This window comes from Myripristis murdjan, chromosome 11 (assembly GCF_902150065.1).
Source record: "Myripristis murdjan chromosome 11, fMyrMur1.1, whole genome shotgun sequence".
Lineage (NCBI taxonomy): Eukaryota > Metazoa > Chordata > Actinopteri > Holocentriformes > Holocentridae > Myripristis > Myripristis murdjan.
In genome coordinates, this window is record NC_043990.1 from 11,517,922 (window position 1) to 11,540,637 (window position 22,716).

Below are 22,716 nucleotides of genomic sequence, written 5' to 3' on the forward strand. Positions count from 1 at the left end.
GAATTTCAATCAGTAAATTCAATAATTTCTCTGTGGTTTATCACATCTGAACGTCAGAGTTAGCCTCTGCTGTAGAAGTTTTCTCTTTAACCCCTTCAGACCTGATTTTTTTCAGAAAAAAAAAAATAAATAAATAAAAAAAAGTCAACTCTTAAGTTGTTTTATTTCATGTCCATGGGGGATGGTCATCCGGTCAAAACAGTAAAACATATCTTTTTTTTTATGGCTATTTAACATTTTTTATATAAGTTTACCAATTTTCTATGCTTTAATTAAATACTGATTTTTTTTTTTTTTATTAAAAATAACTGCAATAATGAATTGTTTAATTGAAAAACACTGAGAAAAAAAAAAAAAAAAAAAAAAAAACACTGACCACTGCGCAGAACTGTCATGGGCTCATTGTTTTGACAATCTACTGGCAGCGGGCAGCCCTGAAGCAGTTCCTGAGAGATGAACCGATAAATTATGTGCATTTGGCCTCTCACATGTGCTGAATCTGCCTAACATCTAAAGTCTGCACTCACCAACTAGCCAAATCATGACTGTCAAAGGCTCATGCTTACTCTCTGACTCCAAAGATTCAATTCCTGACAGATTGCCCAGATTGCCATCTGACAGCAGTTACAGAGCGTCTAGTGCTAATAACTTTATTTACTATGCCAGTTACAATCTTTTTAAAGCTTGTGTCCCGGTTGGACTGTGTCCTGATGTCCACTGTAATGGACGATGACTCCAAAAAAATCCTGTGTCTAAATTCGTTACGCCTAAAATAACAATTGCAATTTTTACATTTTATGCTCAAACCAAGAAATGGAGAAATGATGCACTGCACTTTTTCTTTCTTTCCTTTTTAAATCAGTTTGGGCCACACTCCTGCATTTGTTAGGGTCTGCCAAAAAACTAATCACAAGACAAGTATGCAAATCATACTTTAGCATAGAAATAAACAACAAAACACTGAACATGTTACTTCCATTGCAATGGACGCCGGGTCTGAATGGGGTTTTCATTACACACACTGCGGAAAGCCCTGCTCATCAAATCATCATTTTTCCCAACTCAGCTGCCTTGGCACTTGTGCTCTGGCACTGTCATCATTAGCAGCACTCGCTCCAGAGATGAATCCGCTATGCCGTTCGCCTGCGGCCGCCCTGCAGCACCAGGAGGCTGAGGGGTTAAACATGTCTGGTTGGGACCTTCACTCGAGTTGAGGGAGCAGGCAGAGGCTCGGAGAAAGGCGGCATCAGGGATGAACTAGTTCAATCAGCCCAAGGCAGAGCAGTAGGCTGAGCAGAGTTCAGTGAATTAGCAATATCTCTTCCCAGCATAGATCAATGGAGCATAACCGTAAGGAAGAGGGGAAGATGGAAAGAGGGAGGGGTGGTGGAAGAGGGGGGAAAAAAGAGAGAGAGAGACAGTAACAAACTAATAATTTGTCTCTGCCTCAAGCATAATCTCTCTTTCTCTTTCTCTCTTTCTCTCTCTTTTCTTCTTCCCATCTGCTGCCACATACCAAGGATTAAGTGATATTTCCAATCAAACGGGCTAGTGCAGGTAAATGAACCTGGTTGGTGGGAATCCAGCCAATAACAGCCAAGCCATTCCAAAACAATGAATTAGTATCAATGGCTAATAGCACTACTGTACTTCTGAGGAGATACACACATACACACAGACATATGCACAAACTCACACAAAAATCAATGGTGTTTTAAGCTCCCTAATTTCCACTCTAACACAGACAGTCATATGACAGCTGCTGACACAGAGGATCATACAAGTGTTTTTGGGCTAGGCTGTAACAACACCATTTATTGGCCTGGGGTGTAACATACACCCCTGTCACCAGAACATAAGAACCCTTTTAAGGAACCAGGAATCCCTTGCCCAACAAGAGGAACCAGCCCTTCTTTTTGCCCCGGGGGTTGAGTCCCTACAATCAAAGTCGGTACTGTCTGAGTTCCTGCAGGCTGTCGGGCTGTCACATCACCCTGTCATCCACATCACTCCATCAAGAAATCGTTCGGCTGATAATTGAGAGAAATGCATCGTATTCGTCTTCACACCACGACACTGATCTCCAGAGAAAAAGCGGCTTTCGCTCTTCTAAACCTTGCTCCTCTCAATCTCATTTTCAGCCTCTGCACATCTCTTCTCCAAATCCAAATGCAACATGACCTCTTCCATGTTTTACTGTTTTGGTATTCTCGATCGCATGAAGGACACTGCCTCCTCATTTGGCCCTGTAACTTTTGGTGGAAAACGGACAAAATTGTTAGCTTTACATTTTGAAGTGCACACGCACCACCTGCACCACCAAGTTTGTGTTAATCGTCCCAGGCAGCCCCTCTCCTTTATATCAGTCCTGGTGGTGTGTGCCTCTCAGGTCAACTTCTTGCCTTCAGAAGATTGAAAAACAATCTGAAAATGACCAAGTAATCCACTACAATAGTTCTGGTAAAGTTTCTGTGACAACATTATTTCACTGTGCCAGAGATGAGTGTTTAAATATCAGTGTTACATGTGTTATGTTGCACTGCACAAACTGTCAATCCCCTGACACCCACAGAGAGAAATGGAATTCTCTGCCAGGAAATAATCCCCCCCAAAAACATGTCACTTTTACAAACTGTATTGTCACATCCACGTCTCTTCTTTGCCAGGACAGCAGTTAACTTCAAACTGGGTTTGACACTGCAAAGCTTGGATTTAAAAAAATAATAATAATAATAATAATAATATAAAGTGCTGAAAACTTTAATCACACGTGGCATGCATTGCAAAATGACTGGAGGAAATGTAAGCTGGGCCTCCATTAAATTTGGTCCATCTATTAAAAAAAATAAATTAAAAAAAAAAAAAAAAGGCAAACCAGCATATATTTTAAAATTTTTTGTATACTTAAATCAAGATTATAAGATAATGCTGTGCAAAATGAAAATGTAGAATATAGTATAAATATTAACACCGAGTGTGTTTGGAAAAACTGTTATTGATTTTTCATTTAGCTCAAATGGAACTTTTCAGAACCAATCAATGGCTTTCTGGCGGAGATAATAAACGTTTAATGTATAAACTTTGAATGCAGAAAGCAAGCTTAAAGTCATCAAATACATGTAAAACTCCTCAATATTCTTGAAATGTTTTGCTTGGTTTTCCTTGAAGCTATGCAGCAGGGCACAGCGAGTGGGGAGACTGTTTGGAGGACACAGGATAAAGCCCCCACCTGGGCAAACATCCACTTTGCCGGAGTGCCCTTGAGCAATTTACTGAATCTCCGCCAGCTCCAAGGCTGTGTTCGCTGATCGACAGCAGCTGATTCTGACCTTCAGCCTCCCTGTGTATAGACATTTTTCTGCAGGGATCAATAAAGTATCACATTTTTATTACCATATCATATATTTATTCAGGAGGTGATGTGGCAGTGAGGGAATCCTTATGGGCTGGTCCATTTTATGGGACACTGGCTAACATTGTTATTCCCCCAGCTCATCTGCTGCAGTCGGTCAGTGGTAAACTGATAGCCACAACGCTGAGAAAACACAGCAGACACATTACCCAATCCATTCTCTCTTTTTCTCTCTCTGACGCTGTCGCTTTCCCTTACTGGCTCTCTCTTTAACACACACACACACACACACACACAGCTGCCAATGCATGCAAAAGTGCATATACACACCTTGAGGATCTCATCCACCACCTGATACACTAAAAAGAGACACACTAGCAATAAATGAGCCTACACACACACGCACACACACAAGCACTCACTCCATACACACACACACACACACACACACACGCGCAGGCCATGGTCTGCGGAGTATGGATTGCATTCCAGGGCGTCTCGATAGATCACAGGACTTTATTGGCTCCATGGATCTGCTGGAGTTCATCGACTCCAGAGGAGGAAGAGCAGTGCAGAGACTGAATATAGATTCACTGAGCAGGTTTGCCTGCTGCATCAACCTATACCCTATTAGAGGCCATGATGGAGTGTGATGAAGAGTGTGTGTGTGTGTGTGTGTGTGTGTGTGTGTGTGTGTGTGTGTGTGTGTGTGTGTGTGTGTGTGTGTGTGTGTATGTGTGTGTGTGTGTGTGTGAGAGAGAGAGAGAGAAAGAGAGAGAGAGAGAGAGAGTGCAAAAGGAGATGCAATATACATGTGCACTGATGGGGTAGGTAAGTAAGTGTGTGTGTGTGTGTGTGTGTGTGGGGGGGGGGGGGGGGGGGGGTGCGCATAAGTGCATATGCATCTCCTTTGTGATTGCTATGGATTTAATAATGGAAATCAATGTAGATAATGGCTTTTACCTGGATTCACCTCATCAGTGTCCTTCATGAAAGCAGCACATTTCCTTGATATTTTCTTTATTCAGTGTATATGCACTTACTGTGTGTGTGTGTGTGCGCGTGCGTGCAAGTGAGATTTCCTCCTGTCTTTGTAAATACTCAATGTCTGTTGAGTCACACTGTGCTTTTGTACGCCTGTCTACTGAGGTGATCAAAGTTTGTGTGACCCCACTTCTCCTCCAAGAGAAGAGAAGAGAGGAGAGGAGAGGAGAGGAGAGGAGGGTGGGTGGAAAATGAGAGGAGAAGGGCAGAGAGGAAAAAGAGACAGCCATAATCCACTTCCTGAAGTGGACATAGCAAAGGCGGCTCACAAACCGCACCTGATCACATTACATCCTTATGGACAGAATGGCACGGGAGGGGGGGTGAGGGGGGGTGGGGGTGAGGGAACGGACCAACATTATGACAGACAATGACAGGAGAGAGGGGGAAGAAATGGAAGGAATCTGAGGGAGAGGAGGGATAATAAAGCCCTTTTCTTTATTATAATATAAAACAGAACGAGAGGGTGGAAGGAAAGAAAAGAAACAAAGGGGAGTGAAGGGAGGTCACTAGAGAGAGAGAGAGAGAGAGAGAGAGAGAGAAAGGGCTCTGGTTACTGGCAGCCGATCCCAGTGGACAGGGAGCGGGGAGGGAGTGGAGGTGTGTGGCAGAGAGTGATAACCAGGGGACAGCTGTAAACACGGAAACAGGGCTGGGCGCACAGGGCACCGAGGGCTGGGCACGCTGCAAGAAACATGAGCAGGAGTGTGTGCACCTGTGTGTGTGTGTGTGTGTGTGTGTTGGCAGGCGTTTCATGTGTGCTGAGAGAGGGATCAAGTGCAGGAAGTGGCAGTTGCAAAGGGAGAGGCAGTGTCAGGGCATGTGAGGGGCGTGTGTGTGTTATATGGAGCTCGGTATTGGGTGAAAGGGCTGGAGTGACAGTGACAGTGACTGTGAATGCCGCTACTGGACTGTTAGAGGTCGTTATAGCGGGTGCCAACCACCAGACTAATAGTAGTCATAGTATCAGCATATCAGGCAATAAATACACTCGGCTAGGTGGCTGATTCCCGGAAAAAAGAGTGGTGGAAAACAGCATGGTTGAACCTGGTGCAATCAGAATATGATTATGCATTTTTAAAACGCTACTTGATTTGAATGTTTTGAATTTACACAATCAGACATATCCCCGTTACAGCCGTGCCAGTAAAACAATCGATAAAGCTCGGTATCACAATATTAGTTTTCACTGTATTGATTCTCCAGACCTTGGCACTGATGTGTATCATTTCAGTGCTTCATTTTCAAATGCCATCATTTTCATCTTCTTCATTTTCTTTTTTTTTTTTTTTTTTTAAGACATCTACATTTTAGTGCACTGTGTTAAGTTAATGCGTTGTGCTAGTGCCGTTTTGCTAAATTGCAGTGGGAAATAGTTCTGAACAATCGATTGAAATATGATCTAAATTGCAATATAGCCAAGTGTAATATCCAAACTGCAGGAGCTGCAATTAAACAAAAAATTGTTGTGTTGCTACACAGATGCCGTGATGTACAAATCATACTCTCCAGATGTAAGAGGACATGTTTTACTACAGACCATAGCAAAAATCACACTATCATTGTTTTTTTATTTATTTGTTTGTTTTAAAGTAAAAACTGCTGTTGCTAAAGTAATCATTCATATTGAAATCGTGAATCATATCACAATCAAAATAATTGCAATCTGATTTTTTGAGGTTGTCTTTTAAGTCGCTTCCATATTTTCAGCTGATTCTGTTCGTATTGTGATACAAATCATAACATGACATGTATTATATCCAGTGTAGGGGTCATTCCTCAAAAAAAATGACGTATGCTTTACTTTACTTAATTACTTAACTGCTAGTAGTGTAATTTCTTACACTACTCGTTACATTACTTTTGCGTTGTTTGCCTGAGACGCGTTGTGGCATATTTGCCAGTTCATAATATAACACTTCACACTTTTACTGTAAAATGGGCAAGGTTTCCTCTACTGTGTATGATGCTATAAGCCTGTTCATTTCTGCTTTTGTTTCCTGGTGAAAATGAAGCCTTGGCTGCTCGGCCGGGGTTGGCATACGCTCAGCGTGAGCATCACTCCGGGTCCAGGGGTCCTTTGCTTCTAGCTTTGTGTTATCATGTTGCCTTTGGAGGTGCTTGGAGAGATTTGATGTCGGGTTCACAGCGGTGGATTGTTGTTTCTGGCGTGGGCACAATTTGCACTTTACCGCCACATGCTTGTCCTTCCACACGACAAACTGGAAGTAACGTGCGTATCTCCTCCACTCCTCAAAAGCTGTTGACCGCTCTGCCATGTTTGTCTCCGGTGCAAAGTCTGGCCGAGGTCTGGTCATCGTGCATCAAAGGCACACCTGATGATTTTTTTTTCCTATTGCATTATACAGATAATTGAAGAATTTATGTAACATAAGTGACATCAAAATTGTATAATTAGTAGCTGTAATATGATTACTGAATTTAGGAGCAGTAACACATAATATTATTGCGCTAAAGACAAATGTGATTACAGTAACAAGGTGCCGGGGAAACATGTTACCTCCAACACTGATTGTATTGTGAGGTCTTTGCCAATACCCAGCCCTAATCCCCATATTAGATTATGCCATTTTACCAACCTGCCCGAAAAATCCATTCACAGAGGCGTCTAGAAGCACACAGATGGCTATATCATTAAAAGCATGAGACAGTGCATTGGCTGGCTTTGGACTTAATATGCTTAATGGCGTGTATAATGTAAAGGAAATGAGCACTAAAATGAGCGTCAGATCAGAATGAGCCGTCGTCCGTTGTAGTGTGAAGGAGCCTGGAGTGCCAAGGTTGTAATCTATAGTGAGCAGACTTTCAGGTTGAACAAGCGCAGGAGTGCACAACATAAAGCCCATTTTTCACGCAACATGCAGACCTGACATAGTGTGTATATATTTGGAACCGTGCCATTTTGGAGAAGGCTGTTTTGTAGTGTGCTGTAGGTGAGTGTTTAATGTAGTACGCCATCTGACAAGGAAGTGCAGAGGGCCATATATCATACACCATGAAGTGCTTGTGTAGCTTCTAGTATTAGTGTGTATGGTGCAGTTTCTAGTGAACTAGATATTTTGAGACCAAGCAGAAGGGAGTTTTGACTCTATCTCTCTCTCTCTCCCTCTCTCTCTCTCTCTCGACTTATGTTTCTCATTCATCAAAGGTGATGAGGAGGTAGACAGGCGAGAGGTACAGAGCGATCCCTGCTTCCCAGCACAGCTATCATTAAATAAGAGTTCAACACCAGAACTCATGCCTAATTCATGATCTTGAACACATTCTTCATTTGCTAGGTAAGAGAATAAAGGCCCTTATCTGGGGCACACACACTGTATTGTCAATTGCAGAGGCTTGGAGCAACAGTAATGCACACAAACACACACAGTTACACACAGGTAGTGCTAGAAAAAGATTCCTGAAAAGCTTAATTATTAATGAATATTTTTCCCTCCGTCATGCGCTTGAGTAAAACACCGAAACAGAGCGCAGAGGGCAAAATTACAATTTCGTCATTTGTCGTGTCTGTTCTTTTACATTGGCACAAGGCTACTACGCTCCACTGTGGTCCACACCCTTTCTGTGAGCTGTGAGTGTTGGACAAGGAGGTGTGGACCCCCCCACTGCGTGGACTTTTGATATCATACGAGTCATGAAGTGAAGACAAAGCCTGGATCACAGAACTTCAATGGAGCAGATTTTCTTCCCCTCAGTCACTGACTTGATGAGGTTCTGCCGCAAAACTCAAAGCAGGCAGGGCTTGGGACTGAAAGTCAGTAGACATATTAATAACAATAATAAAAACAAAACAAAACAAAACAAAAAACTAATTTGACACAATAAATAAAAATATTTTCGCACATCCAATATCTCTCTCTGTCACACACACAGCCTGCCTGACACACAGGCACACACACACTTGTTGCTCTCTCCCTCACTCACGCCTTATGGATGATTTTTGCAACTTTCTGCAGCAGATGGACTTCAAGCGCATTTTTCTTTTTTGTGATTTTTTTTTTTTTTTTTTTTTTTAATTGGGATGGAGTAATTTTTTCTTTGCTTTTATTTGGCTATATGGCTGATAAGCGCTGCGCTGAAACCTCAACTGTTGTAATGGTGTAGGGTGACCATATACACTGTACCCAGTCTGTTCTGTATAGTGTTGGAATCATCTTTGAATTTGTTTAAACATTGCAGACTTCTATAGCCAAAAAATAAATAAATAAATAAAATTAAAATAAAAATCCTGTTTGTGTCATATGTTTCACTCGCTGCACAGGTTGGTACAACAGCTGTAGCTAGGAAGCCCACACCTTTTAAAACTGCACTGAACTGTTAATTAGAGAGGGCCCAATGCACTTCTTTGATACTAGCATAAGGAGTACTTTGAGTACTTTTTAGATAATAGCAAAAGGCAGGTCAGGTTCCAAAAAAAAAAAAAAAAAACTCTGTCTGCACATTCTTTCATCCACTACATACACAGTTTCAACAACCTGAAGCGATGATGAAGTGCAACCTCGCTATTTGCTGGAGTGCACAGTGTGAGTGAGAATGCACAAAACAGTCTGTGCGTGAACTGTCATTTCAAATAGCTTGCAGAGTACAGTACGAGCTGAGCAGAAATACAAGCAGGTCACTTTCAAAAGAAGAGGAGGAAGAAAAAACAGTCAACTTCGGTGGAATAGATTCAGATTTTCTCCGCTGCTAATGGTGCGCTGTGTGGGTTACGCAAACATCTCTGCCCACACTTCTTCACCGAGATGCAAAGCAGACAGCGCAGGGTTCATTTATTGTGGAAGAACTGTAGGTTGATAATTGTGTACGGAGAAGAACTTGGAGACTGTATTGTCTTCGCTGCCCACGTGCACTGCTGGCTCGAGTGAAGCTCAAGTGTTGGCTAAAACAGTGCAGGCAAGCAAACGTAACAAAGAGAAGAAGAGGCTCTATGCCTTCTTCTGTGTGAAAACTACTGTGCATGCTAAAATACTGGAGCCAAAAGGAACACTCTGCTTATTTCATTTTTTAATTAGTTTATTTTTGTCTATAACAGTTGAACTAAAAATTTTAGTTCAACTGTTCTATTTTTGGTATTTTAGTCTAAAATACCAAAAATATCTGTTTTCCTTCCCAGTCCTAGTACAAGCTTTCCCGGTTCTCTGTGATTTGGTGTAGTTTCCATCGTCTTCCCTGCATCAGGGAGGGTAGACACAGTTTGTTGGTGTTCCTCGGCAGGAAGTAGTTCCCAACGAAACACTTGACCCCTAAGGGCTGTGGATTATACAGGGTATCCGTGTTATTGTTTTTGGAAAGAGCTGCTGCTGTTGATTTTTTCACATGTAAATTTTTGATGGCTTGAGCTCCAGAAAACAACACACGATCCAGCCCCATTGTTTTGGAGTGAAGGCAGACAGCAAAGACCGCAGCAGTCTGGCAACCTCACCAAATCACATCACGCATGGATGGACTGCACTCGGTGTAAGTGGGAACATATTTTACTTATTTATGTAACCTTCATTTAACCTTTTTTTTTTTTTTTTTTTTTTTTAACTTTTTTGTTTGTTTTTTGGGCGAACTGTATCTTTACCTCAGTATGGTTCATTTAAAAGTCCCCCATACTGCAAGATATATCTAAATATATCTCTATATATCTATATATCTATATAGATGTAGATATAGATATATATATATAGATATATATAGAGAGATATATATTGGGCTAATTTGCAGCACATTAACAAAACATCGTCTATATGTAATTCACACGCTGAAGAACACACTCAACGTGCCAACTTAAAAAAAACAAAAAAAAAACAGCTAGACATTAATTCAAAATTTAATTTAAGATTCTCCTGGAAACCGAATGAGACGATATGCATTCCTTAAATAAGAAGAAATGGACTTATCTGAATGAAAATAAAAACAAGCTGTTACTATGATGGTTTTTGACGGTTATGGCAAATGACTGTAATGAATCAATGCACTTGCAGGTTATGATATAGCAAACAGAAGGAAACATATTTTGCATGAAATAGTGTCGTAATACTTGGGAGCGAGGTAGGTGGGTCACCCTCCCGCCCCCCAACCCCTTTTCCCTTCCCAAATCCCAATTTAACCCCAATACCACTGTGTATTAAAGATGGGCGTACATATATAATATTAACCCTGATAGTGCAGCACATATTAGCGAGGCCTTTGCACTGGTTGGGATTACCACATTGTGTCAATCATGCATCTCAAGACTGGCCAGACTGGGAGCGTTTCATTCGACATCAAAGACTGAATCAAGCAGCTGTTATTAAAAAGCCTTTTCAGCTTATGGCAAACTTACACTGCACAATATTTTTTGACCTAATTTTACACCAAAGCAGCCACCCTAGACATATTTAAAAAGTGGAGTTCTGTGAGAAAGAGCTTGTAATAAATAAATTAGGGAAAAAAAGACTGCCTTCAAAATGTGTGTGGCACAGACTAATTGGGGCAAAATCTGGTCTGAATGCTGTGTGTCTGTCTTTAATGATTTGGCTGCTGGCTTCTTTTCCGCATTAATGATCTGAACCTCTAAACCCAAGGACACAACCCCCTGCACATCTCTCTTTCTGGTCTGGCTGACCAATTTTTAACATCTTCAAAAGGTTCAAATGATTATAAACATGCATTCCCCTGTTCCCCTGAATGATTTTTTTTCCCATCTTCAATACTGCTGCGTTCAAAGGCTCCTTCTTCAAGGACAAAATACCTTTGAGATCAGTAAAATGTCTTAAGGAGGATACAGGGCTTAATTTGGAGATATCACATATCTCTCATGCCTGTTGCCTCCTTAATTGCTCAGCCAGACTCTCATGACATTTGGTGGTGGGGTCAGAGGTCAAGTGCACGCTATCAAAAACGAGTAAACAAGTCAAAAACAGAGCAGTGAGAGGAGGTTAGACTCCTCAACAGCGTAAGGACTCAGCAATCTCTCTTCCTCTCTCTCTCTCTCCCCCTTTCCCTCTCTCTCTCTCTTTCTCTCTCTCTCTCTCAACTGCATTGTCAAAGCCTTTCCGCTCCAGTTGGCCTGGACAAAAGCAAGCGAGGACGCCAAGGGCTTTTTCTGCTATGATCGCTGTGGTGCTGGCCGGGGCTGATAAAGGGCCCGATTAGGGTGTTGAATGGGCATCCATTAAGAGGGACATCCACACTAGTGAGAGCGCCCCAAGGCCAAACGGTCCTCCTTAAGAAACCTGATAGGCACCTGACAGACTGGAACCACCCACTCAATATAGACTGAAGTCTATATAGACAGATCCTGTTAAAGAGGGGGGCACCCACTCATGAAGAAAACAAAACATCAGCGGAGCTACATGGAGCACACGGCGATGGCGTCATGTTATTTTGATGGTGAGAACAGATGCTTTACTCATTAGCGAAGTCGAACTCATGTTACTCGTGAAGCAGACAGCACATAACTAGCAAATGATCACTGACCTGGTCATTCACTTACAGCCTACTGACACCATCTGACACCATCCTGCACTAGTGGATGTAAATTAAACTTTCAACCAGTAAAGCCTTCACAGATCTTCAGAGATCCTCTCTCATCCACCTATCGCTTCAAATCAAATTTTATTCCCTCACAAACTGACATCCTATTGGTTTGCACTTGTGAATGATCCTTCCCACCATTGCCTCTTTTTTCAGGCACAAAAAGATCCCTTTCACCTCTTTTTTTCAGTATCTAACAAGTAGCCTGACGAGTTCCCTGAAAGGGAAATTCCACCTAAAACACATTAACACTGCTTAAAAAAAAAAAAAAAAACGACTGGTGCATTGCATTATATTTTTGGTACTGTTTGTTGTTTTAGGGTAGTGCTGTGCAATATGGACAACAACAAATATCACAATATTTTTGACTGGATACCTTGATATCGATATTGTGACAATGCTGTATACTGACTATGCATTCAAAAAATATTTACACAGTGAAATTTTTGGTAAAGAATCATTACATATATGGCTAATAACAGCTACAATAGTCCAATAAGTAAAGAGAACTGGATCCCTCCACTATTATGCAGTCTTTAAAACTAAAAAAAGACAACATTTATGCCATATCATGATACTGTGATAAAATCCTGAAATTCTTATATCATGATATTGATATAATATCACTGTATTGTCTGGCCTGATCTTAGGGTATAACTGCATTTTTCTGTTGGAAAATGCAATACAAACAGAGCAGCTGCAGCTGAATTCCTCCCTGCATGTTTGTGTAACAAATCACTGAGTCTAATAAGAAGGCTCTTATTTTTCAGGAGCTGACATTAAAACCTGACAGCTAGCGTTTCTGTTTTAGATGACTGTTTTTTTTTTTCCCCTTATCAAATACCAATGTAATTGTGCTTGGAATATCACCCAGTGACATCAGTGGATTCGGTTAGTTAGCTGCAGAATAACAAAAATACAATATCAAACAACAAAACGGCGCCAGAAACGCGATGCAAACCGCCAGTCCAAGGTTATTAATTGTTGTTAATGTGCTTTAAACTGGAATTTTCATTTAATCATTTGCTTGGGTGCAAACATCAGATATACTTATCTTGAGCAGAGATCATGTTGATCAGCACAGCTATGCAAACATAATACAGCTATCACTGTGAGACACAGACACCCACTGTCCATTTACGGTGTTTCAAACTTTAAACCATTGCAACTTGTAAACCAATTAACCAGATAAGAGTCAGTCTTTCCTGGGAAAGAGAGATGATTAGGCTTACTTACAGGCTTTCAGACATGCTTTTCTCATCCCCAGGCATCCGTCTCCTGCACCAGCTCTAAATATTACGAAGAAGTCATCCTCCGAGAATTCACGTTAAAGGGTTTTTCAACTCAGAGTCACAGACTAGACAAAAATACATATTTTATTGCAAGGAGGCAGAGTACAAACTCTTCTACATTCAAGCCATCATCAGTGTCAGTGCCTTTGGCCCACCTACAGGAAATTTTTGGCTGTGGCTTGGAATCCGCTCTCCACTTGTTTCTGGTGAACAGTGAAAAATTTCAGCGTTCAGACATATCACCATGGCTACAAGCCCAGCCTGCCATATTAATAGTGTAACACAAGCAACTGCTGTACATAGCAGCACTCATCCAGTCTACCTGGATCAAACAGATCTTAAAATCCTTTCAAACAAATTGAGGTTATGCGTGGCAGGAGAGCATGCCTGATGTGCGGCTCTGTGACCTACACTGCTGGTTGCAAAGCACAAGGGAAGATCAGTCGAGCACAGACACAGATTACTATTTCAACATAGGTCTGTAATCACCGAACACCGTGAGGTCACCCGCCAGACAGAGAGTAGCAAAGCCAGGGATTATGGCTAAAGTGATCGCTCTCAAAGCAGCTGTGGTGTACCAGCTGCACAGTAGGACTGAAATAATGATTTGAGGCTTGGAAAATATAAAGATTTGGGGGGATATTTCTCTCTGTGAGGGGAACTCTCGGGCCTAATTTCAGCTTTGATTTATCATCGACGTTACTGGATATTTGAAGTTATTCTCCTCTGAAATAAGTTTATACTAAAGGATGTTTTTATAGGTTACCATAAATATTCACAGCTCACGGGGTGACAATGTTTCATTGACGTGAATATATAGCTTTTGAAACGAAACGCTTCAAATGAAGAGTATAGGTAGGTGAGGATGAAAACGGAGGCGCGGTGGCAAATCGGCTTAGTGAGATAAAGGAGAAGATTTTTGTTTGATGTTACACTCCAAAAAAATTCCATCACCATACAGAGGGATGAATCAATAATAGTGCAGGTGATTAGCTAGGGAACAGCTTGCTTATAGAAGGCAACATGCTTAGGCACAGTCCGTGGCTGAGAATCCGGATCCATCACTTCATACGGATTTGGATTAGATGACACCTCATTTGACACTAAGGCTCATATAGAGTAGGACCTCTCCTCCACTAACCTACTGCATGCTGGCCGCCTTGTCAAATTATGCACGCAGAGGGAGCGGAGGGGGGCTGGGTGACAAGGTGACTGCCCGGGACCATGTGTGGGAATGCACAGGTCGGTACACAGAAAGAGACAAGTGAGAAATGCATGCAACACTGCAAAACAATCTCCATCTTAACACGTCATTTTGTCTCATTAAGTCTTAACACCTTGTTTGTCTTCAAACAAGTGAGTAATCTGCCAGAGGGATGAGATAATCCCACTTGCTTCCAATACAGCTTCACTTTTTTTTTACAGGATTTTTTTCATGAGACTAGGAATAAATATGTGGAAACAAAGCAGATTAAGGTAGATCAGTCGACTAGTATCGAGAAAATGACACTTTATTCAAGAAAATTCCAGAAAAACAAAATAATTTTTTTAAGACAGGTCATTTTTGCAGTAAAATAAAACTGCAGCGTGCAAGAAGGTTGTGTGTATCGCTTGAAACGCGGCAGTTCAAGTACGTTCTCCTTCACGGAGAGTAGGGATCCATTTATAAAATACACACACTCGAGCTCTAAAAGACGGTAAGGGAGTGGAGGATGTTGGGAAAAAAGTTTTGGGAGACAGGTTGAAGGCTACAGGAAACACAGGAGCTGAAAAATAGAGAAGAAGAGGGAGAAAAAAAAATATCCAGCGTGGGCAAGACAACCCTCACATGTGCATGCATGTGTAGCCCAGCCTGCCAGCATCACGTTTTTCATTGTAATTTGATTTTTTTTCTCTTTTGTTTACATTTGTTTTTTTATGTATGTGCTTGAAATCACCACCCACTGAAAAAAAAAAACTGGCTATGGCAGGTAACTCTATCGACTTGACCAGACATTTTGGCCGGGGAGTTTCTCTGATCTACTTTCTGTAAGAAAAATGCCTTTGGAGGTTTCCAAGGCTTCTCCAATACCGAGGCACTGAGGCTTGACACGGCTCTTGTCTCATCTTTCGCCAGTGTGTGACTTGTAAACAACAAACTCTTGTCGTCAGGTTGAACGGAGTGAAGGTGACACCAGACAGACAAATTACATGTTTTCAGAAAGAAAATAAACCGGGTTGATGGGAAAGTGGAACGGCGGTTTAGAGAACAGGAATGAGACAAAAGGAGGATGAAGACCTCACCGCAAACATTTCATTGAGAAGCAGCGAGCAGATCTTGAGTAGCTTAATGTGTTTGACCAAGAAAAGCGGCACAACGTTTTAGCCCAGGCCGACGGATTTAAGCTGCAGAAATCACAGATCCACATCACCACACCACAATCGAATCAGTTATTCTTTTATGCCGAGAGCTTATGTGTCCAATAAATCTCATGAAAATCTCCTTATAAGAGCAACAAAATAACAGTAGAGGTAAATATAAAGTGCCTGGGATTAAAGAATAAATTCCCCCTTGTTTCTACAAGTGTGGCTGGAATCAGCCTCAACATGTAAAAAAAAAAGATTGATTTCGTGCAGCTACATTCCCTGCAATCGTTTGACTAAATTTAGAGAAAGCAAAATATTTTGTGGTAATTCTTAGTGGCTGGGAACTCCACCATCCGTTACCCGAGGTTAATTTAAAGCCCTGGGTGTATTCTTTCGCTGCACTATGAAGCACTTAGTGACAACATGTGTTAAAAGTGCTGTTTGGTAAATAAATTTGGCCTGACTCGACTGGAGCGGAGCGCGAGGGGGAGAGGAGAAGAGGCCGAAAAAGAGCTGGAAATGAGGAAAAGTGAGAGGGAGGAAGAACAGTGGACGGAGCGAGTGCCAGGGAATCTTAAGGCTGTCTCTCATTTCTCTCTATTCTAAACAGAGGCAAAAGCAAACCACACACACACACACACGCACGCACACACACACACACACACACACACACACACACACACAGACCGCAGCATCTCCAGAGGTACAATTTCACAGGCCCTAATTATAGTGGGCTGTAGTATTTCTCAGTCGGCTTGCCAAAATCTCAACTCTCATACTCACAGTGCAGGGACACACTCACACACACTCTCTCTCACACTCACACACACACACACATGCATATTTATGTAAATTGTGTCCACACAAGGCAGCGCTAACTACAAAGCACTAAGGACCTTGAGGCCTTTCTGTTATGTCTGCCAGAGGATAACACCAATATTGTTTTCCAATCCAGCGCTGATTCAGTTTTAAAAAAAAAACAAATAACTAAATAACTTTTACAGGAATGACCATAATTACATGCACACGTGATGACTGCTTAACCGTTTTTCCCGTATCCTGTTTCAAGAACGTTTTACTCATGCACGAGAATACTGGGGAAAAAAATCTCCATTTTTATCAAGACATTTAGTCTCGTATTCCATTTTAAAATCTTGCGTTCATTAAAACAAGTGAATAATCGGCCGGTGATAATCCCATTTGTTTCCAATGCAGCTTCACTTGTCTCACGACTACTTCTGGGACTGAGTATAAATATGCTGAAACAAGGCAGATTAAGACCGATCAGCCCACTATGATCAAGAAAATGACACTTGATTCAAGAAAATCCTGGAAGCAACTTCAGCAGCAACGGAAGCGAGTGGGATTATCTCATCCCACTGGCAGATTTTTTAATTTGTTTTAAGAAAAAGACGAGTTTATTAGCTAAATATGAGGCTAAATGACTTGTTACGACGGGGATTTTTTGCACTCGACATAAAGCGCTCCCCTCTCGCTTTCTGTTTCTGCATATCGAATAGTGTTTACTGGCCAAATGCACTATTGAATCCCTCTCTGTTCCAGGGCGTCAGTTGTGTTTCTTCACATCAATATGCTGCGCGCATCCTTCACGGTTATCCAGGTTTTGAGATCTGAGTGCTCTCTCTCTCTCTTTCTGCCTCTCTCTCTCTCTCTCTCTCTCTCTCTCTTTCATCAACCTTGAGTTCCCTCAAGGAGGGTCATGAATAATGACCTGCGGTTCTGACACCAGCCGTTAATACACCAAGGCCGTTGTCATAGGAACCATTTAATGCAAACAGAGAGGTACAGCATTTTGCCATTACACCTCCTCTCCTCACCTCAATCTCTCCCTCAAAGTCGTTCCATCTTTCTCCCTCTTTCTTTCTCGCTCTCCTTCTCTCTCTTAACACACCTCAGCTTTGGCCCAAATGGAACTTCAGGACATTTTCTGTGGCACTTTTAATCCGCAAGATCTATATTTCTGGCGTCAGAAGTGTACTATGAACAATTAATGATATAAAAAGTGTTAGAAGTCTGCAGGCGAGCCTACTTCGTACCTCGCTGGCGGAGCCCGGCTATTTAACTGCTGCTTAACACCATCTCAACATTCATCATGGCGCACGTGTGTGTGAGTGCACGCGTGTGTGTGCAAGTGGGTCTCCTGAATATCCCTGTCCTGTTTGCCCCCCTCTCTCTTTTCACACGCTTGCTCATTTACATTCACTGTACATGTACGTTTCTCTTCCCTTTCAGAGCGAATTCTCTAAAGTAGGGGAAACTAGGCCATTAGGCTGCAGCACAGCCTCTCCCTTGCTTCAAGTATCCCCTCTTCCAACTCCCTTTCTCTCGCTGTCTCTCTCTCTCTCTCTCTTTCACTGTCTCCCTCCCTCTTTTGCCCCCTCGCTCATTCTCTCCCGGTCCTCACGTTGCCTGCGGTCTGTCTTTACCCCTCCTTTTTTCATCTTTATCGCTTGACATTCTCCTTTTCTCCCTCTCTGTCTTGTTCCTCTCATTGCCTTGGGTACCGCCATGTCCTATCTCCATCTCTCCTGTGTGGTACTTCCTTCTGTTTTTCTGCTATCATCCATAATCCATGCACACAGACACACACACACACACACACACACACACACACACAAATGCACATACCCATGCACACTGCAGGCCCCATTCCATGGACCAGAAATTGCTGTTGTCATTTCAAGGACTTTTGGATCCTATCTGAGCTTTTTTTTTTTTTTTTTTCTTTTTTTTTTTAATAGGATTTTTAGTGTACGTGTACTGATTGTTCTGACCTGTACGAATGAAGCCATGTTAATCAAAACAGAAAGTTATTTCAACTTCAGTTTCATAAACTATTTTGCCGGCTGAATGTTGTATTACTGTTGGGCCACAAAGGCACAAGAGCATAAACTCTGTACCTCAGCAGTACAAAAAAAGAAATAAAAAAAAAAATGATGAAAAACTTCGACCTTCAGTCAATCAGTAATGCTCTTTGTAGGAGAGAAAGTATATTGTTAAAGGGACACTTGTGTCGTGCACAAACTGAAACAAGCTTTGACAGAGACAAGTGATGGAGGACTAAGTTAACTTATAGCTGCAATTTTTTTTTCCTTAACAAATAAAGACATCCATAACCCAGGAAATGTCTGAAGCAAAAAAATTGAGTCAGTTATTTTATAGTGCAATTCATTTTCACATAAGCCTGGTATCTGCAGTCCCTTATATATAAAATGCACACAGCCTATCATATAGGCAGGGCAGCGTGTTTTTTTTTTTTTTTTAATCTCTATGTGCGATACCAAATGCATCTGTGTGGCATGTTGTCTGTGTGGGGGGGAAAAATAGATTGCAAAAAAATAGAAATCCACAGCACAACAATGTTACTAGGACAAGGGGAGATCATCATCTCATTTAATAATGTTAAAAGTTAGACTTTGTCTTCAGCTTCCCAACACATTTTCCCGAGACAAATAGATGACAGAAAAAGAAAAAGAGCGCGAGTGAGCACTAGCGAGAGAGAGAGAGAGAGAGCAGCGGTGGTCGAGCGAGCTAGAGAGTGAATGAAGAGAGAGAGTGGCAGTCGCGAAAACAAAAAAGTGAATCAGAGAACAAAACTATTATTTTCTGATTGTTTCACGGCTGTCACCATCTGAAACACAAATAAGCGGCACACACTCCTGCACAACCCTGCGGGAAGGTGCCGCATTGTCTCATTTGGTCTGAATGCAGCCTTATTGGGCAGCGATGGGGCAGAGATGACATCACGCTTGACTGCCTATTGATCCGTCTGCTCTGTTCAGACCCCCCCTCCTCCCCCCGCTTCTTCTTCTCCCGCTTCTTCCCCCCTCCCTCCCTGCTCCTCATCCTCTTCCCAGCGTCACTGTCTTGTCCAGGTCCTTCAGGGCTAATCTGCTGGCGTACCAGATGCATGGGCTCATTAACCTGGCGGCACCTTCTAAGAGCCTCGTCGACTGTGACACAGCCACACACACACACACACACACACAAGCTCATGCAAATAGGCCCAGTGACAGTCACTCACACACACAACAGCACATGCTGGGTGACAGGAGCCAACACGCAAACACTAAGCGTGGTGAGGTTTTTCAGGCGTTGAGGGCTTGAAAAAGGGACACAGAGGAGTGAAGAGGGAAAGAGTGAAGGGAAGGAGGAAAAAATCAAGAGATAAAGAGGACAGACAGATAGATGGAGTGGAGGGTGTGTCGTATCGGGCCATGCTTGGCTTTCAGAAACTTGCTCCTGCAGTTAATTTATTGTAGCGTCTTTTTTTTTTTTTTTTTACACTTTCATTCATTTTGACTCTGCCGTCTCCACGGTTCTAATGTTATTCCCTCAGAAATCCCCTTTTGCTCTCCCCAGGGTTGTGTAAGGCAAAGAGGGAGGTGGATCAAACCCACATCCAACACCTTCCTCCCTGCCTCCCTCCCTCCCTCCCTTCCCCCATCTCTCCTTCACACCTCTCCCTCCCAGGCTGAAAACCCCTCTTTCCAAGTCTGAGCAAGACAGAATGAGGAAAAAAAAAAAAAAAAACATTATACAAAAGAGGAGAAAAAAAATCATCCAGCTTTTTTGTGTTTCTCTTACAAATGGCTGCTGTCTCCCAACCCACCCCGCAACACACACACACACCCTTTCACACCCTTACTTACACCCATAAACCCTTTGCAATATCTAAATCTACCACAAAACACCACACAGGACCCCCTCCTCTCCTTCTGTCCTTCTTCCCCCCACCCTTACTATCCGTCTTTCCTCCACATCCCACACCCCCTGCCCACCCGGGTGTCTGAGTGGCGGGCTGTGTGTGTGTGGAATAAATGAGCTCATTCATACAGTTTTGAGCGGGGACTCAGCGCCATCCCCTTACTGGCGGGCCCAATGTAAACAAGCCTAAGGTAGCTGGTTATTGCCCATCGCCCATAGCTATACAACTCTGCTCGGACCACTACCCGACTGCTGCTCCTGCGGCGAATACTGTTTAAAAAGACACATTGTGTGACTTCAAAATACTCCCAGTCACTTTGAGCGTTCGTTTGGGGCCGCCTGGAACCACTTCCAATGTCCCAACCAGTTGACACCGCTTCCATTTTTGGGACTAATCAGTAGTTTTCCCCCATGCCAGGAAAGCTCTATTAGTCCCAAAGAGAAAGAGACGAGCAAAGCACAAGTGAGGAGGGTCGGAGCGCAGATGAGCAAGTCTCAGAAACTGATTTAGAATGCTGTTTCTTGTAAGACCTTGAGCAATTTTCTCACAACTCCAGCTAAATCTATATTCCTGCAGTGCTGGTTTTGACCCAAGTTTGTTCTGCTCCCTGTTTGCTGAAGTCTGGTCCCAAAACACACAGAGGAACGGTTCCACAAAAACTTCTGAAAGTAATCTTTGTCTGTTCGTTGGCTTAAAAAGAAACAATGGCAGTGTTATATACTGATATTTTCTTCTGAAATTGCTCTCTGGTCATATTCTATTAGCCCTATGGAGGAATCATGATAATTCAACAGACAGCTTGTTCTGGCCCCCACATTCTCATTCTCTCATAAGTCTGATTTTTTTCTTTCATTTCTTTCCCTCCCTCTCTCTCTCCCTCTCTTTCTCTCTCTCTCTTTCTCTCTTTCTCGCTGTCCATATCTCTTTCTGAATGTACAGGCATTAACTTTGTAATGAGCAGCTCCGCTAGCCTGAAGTGTTTTTTGGCAAAGACTAAGTTAAGCAAGAGGAGTGAAAAAGAGGGATGATGTTGTGAGATATTATCATTCTTTTGTAACAACAAGGCAGTTACTATTGTTCAGAATAATAAGGGTAATACTGTTTCTCTGCATAAAAAAACACACAAAGAAAAAAGAAAACCCAAAGAAATCTGGACTTTAACAGGCAGCAGTTGTAAAATAGTCTTTTCAGCGTGCAGACATACTGTATGCTCAGAGGAACACAAGATTTGCACAAGTGTGAATCAAATAGTGGACACAAAAAATCTTTTTTTTCTGATCAGCTAACAGCACATACTGTAAGGCATCTGCGCTTAAAAAAAAAAAAATGGGTCAATCAGCACACTGCCTTGTGTTTTTGTCTTATTGCATATGTATTTGCGGGTGTTTCAAGGTGGGAGCACAAGATAGAGGGAGGAAATTATGGAAATTGGAGGTGTTTGTGTTTATCAATTCCAGAGGCTCACTATTAGCTGTTGCATGTGCATACTATTTAGAAACTAAGAGGAGCATATCTTAAAATTTGCACATAGGAAAAATGGGCCGCAAAGGGAAGCCTAAGCCTCATCCATACTAATGAATGTCCAGTTTCCATACAGATGACAAAATGACATGGCAAAGCTAAACAGGACATTGGTGAGACCGCACCCTTTAAAACTAAGATAAATGATAAGGCTAATCCAGTTGCCAGACATTTTATTGAAAATAATTACCCGAATTCATATTAAACCCAGCCTAAAAGATAACGTTGACCACATTAGAAAAAGCCCTTGGAGGTTTTACCTTAAAGGTTCTTTCCCCAGAGGGTGTGAGTGAGGATTTTGCAATCAAACAGTTCCTGTGGTGTTTCTTGAGTATGTGTCTTAGTTCCATCTGTTTTTCTAAGACGGTGACTAAGCTCTAATCAGCTAGTAGGGACCTGTGAAGGGAGGATGAGACATGTTTACCAAGCTGATGTAACTTGCATGAAGCAGATGGGTGATTCCTGCAGCTCCTCATTATTAACTCAGAAACTGGTGCTCTCAGGGTTGCAAAGTGAAGTGGAATGGACCAGTGCAGCACATATGCCAAAATGTGCTGGCTTTACCGATCAATCATTCCTCGGACCATAGCAAGTGTCACTGAAATCTCCTCTGTGAAGTTTTTCCAAAACAACTTTTCAACCGTAGTAGGACAGGCGAGTATACCTAAGCACATGCACACAGTCGGCCAAAAAACAGTATTAACTTAATTCACTTAAACCTTACATCCACGACAGGTGATGGTTTACGGTCCAGCAGGTAGCGCGTACAAATCTTTGTGGCCACCTTTGCTTCCAATCACTTTATATTTTAAGGTTTGCAGTTCTAATTACTTGTGTGTGGCTCTGTTGATTTGTTTGCCCAAATAACCTACGCACATGAAACTAATGTGGTACTGTGCCTGTTAGGC

The 22,716-nt window shown here is 42.2% G+C and overlaps 1 protein-coding gene across 1 annotated transcript in view; it reads right to left on the reverse strand.

Annotated features, from left to right (window-relative positions):
• Window positions 1-22,716, reverse strand: part of ext1c (exostoses (multiple) 1c) — an 87,825-nt gene that overhangs the window by 51,879 nt on the left and 13,230 nt on the right.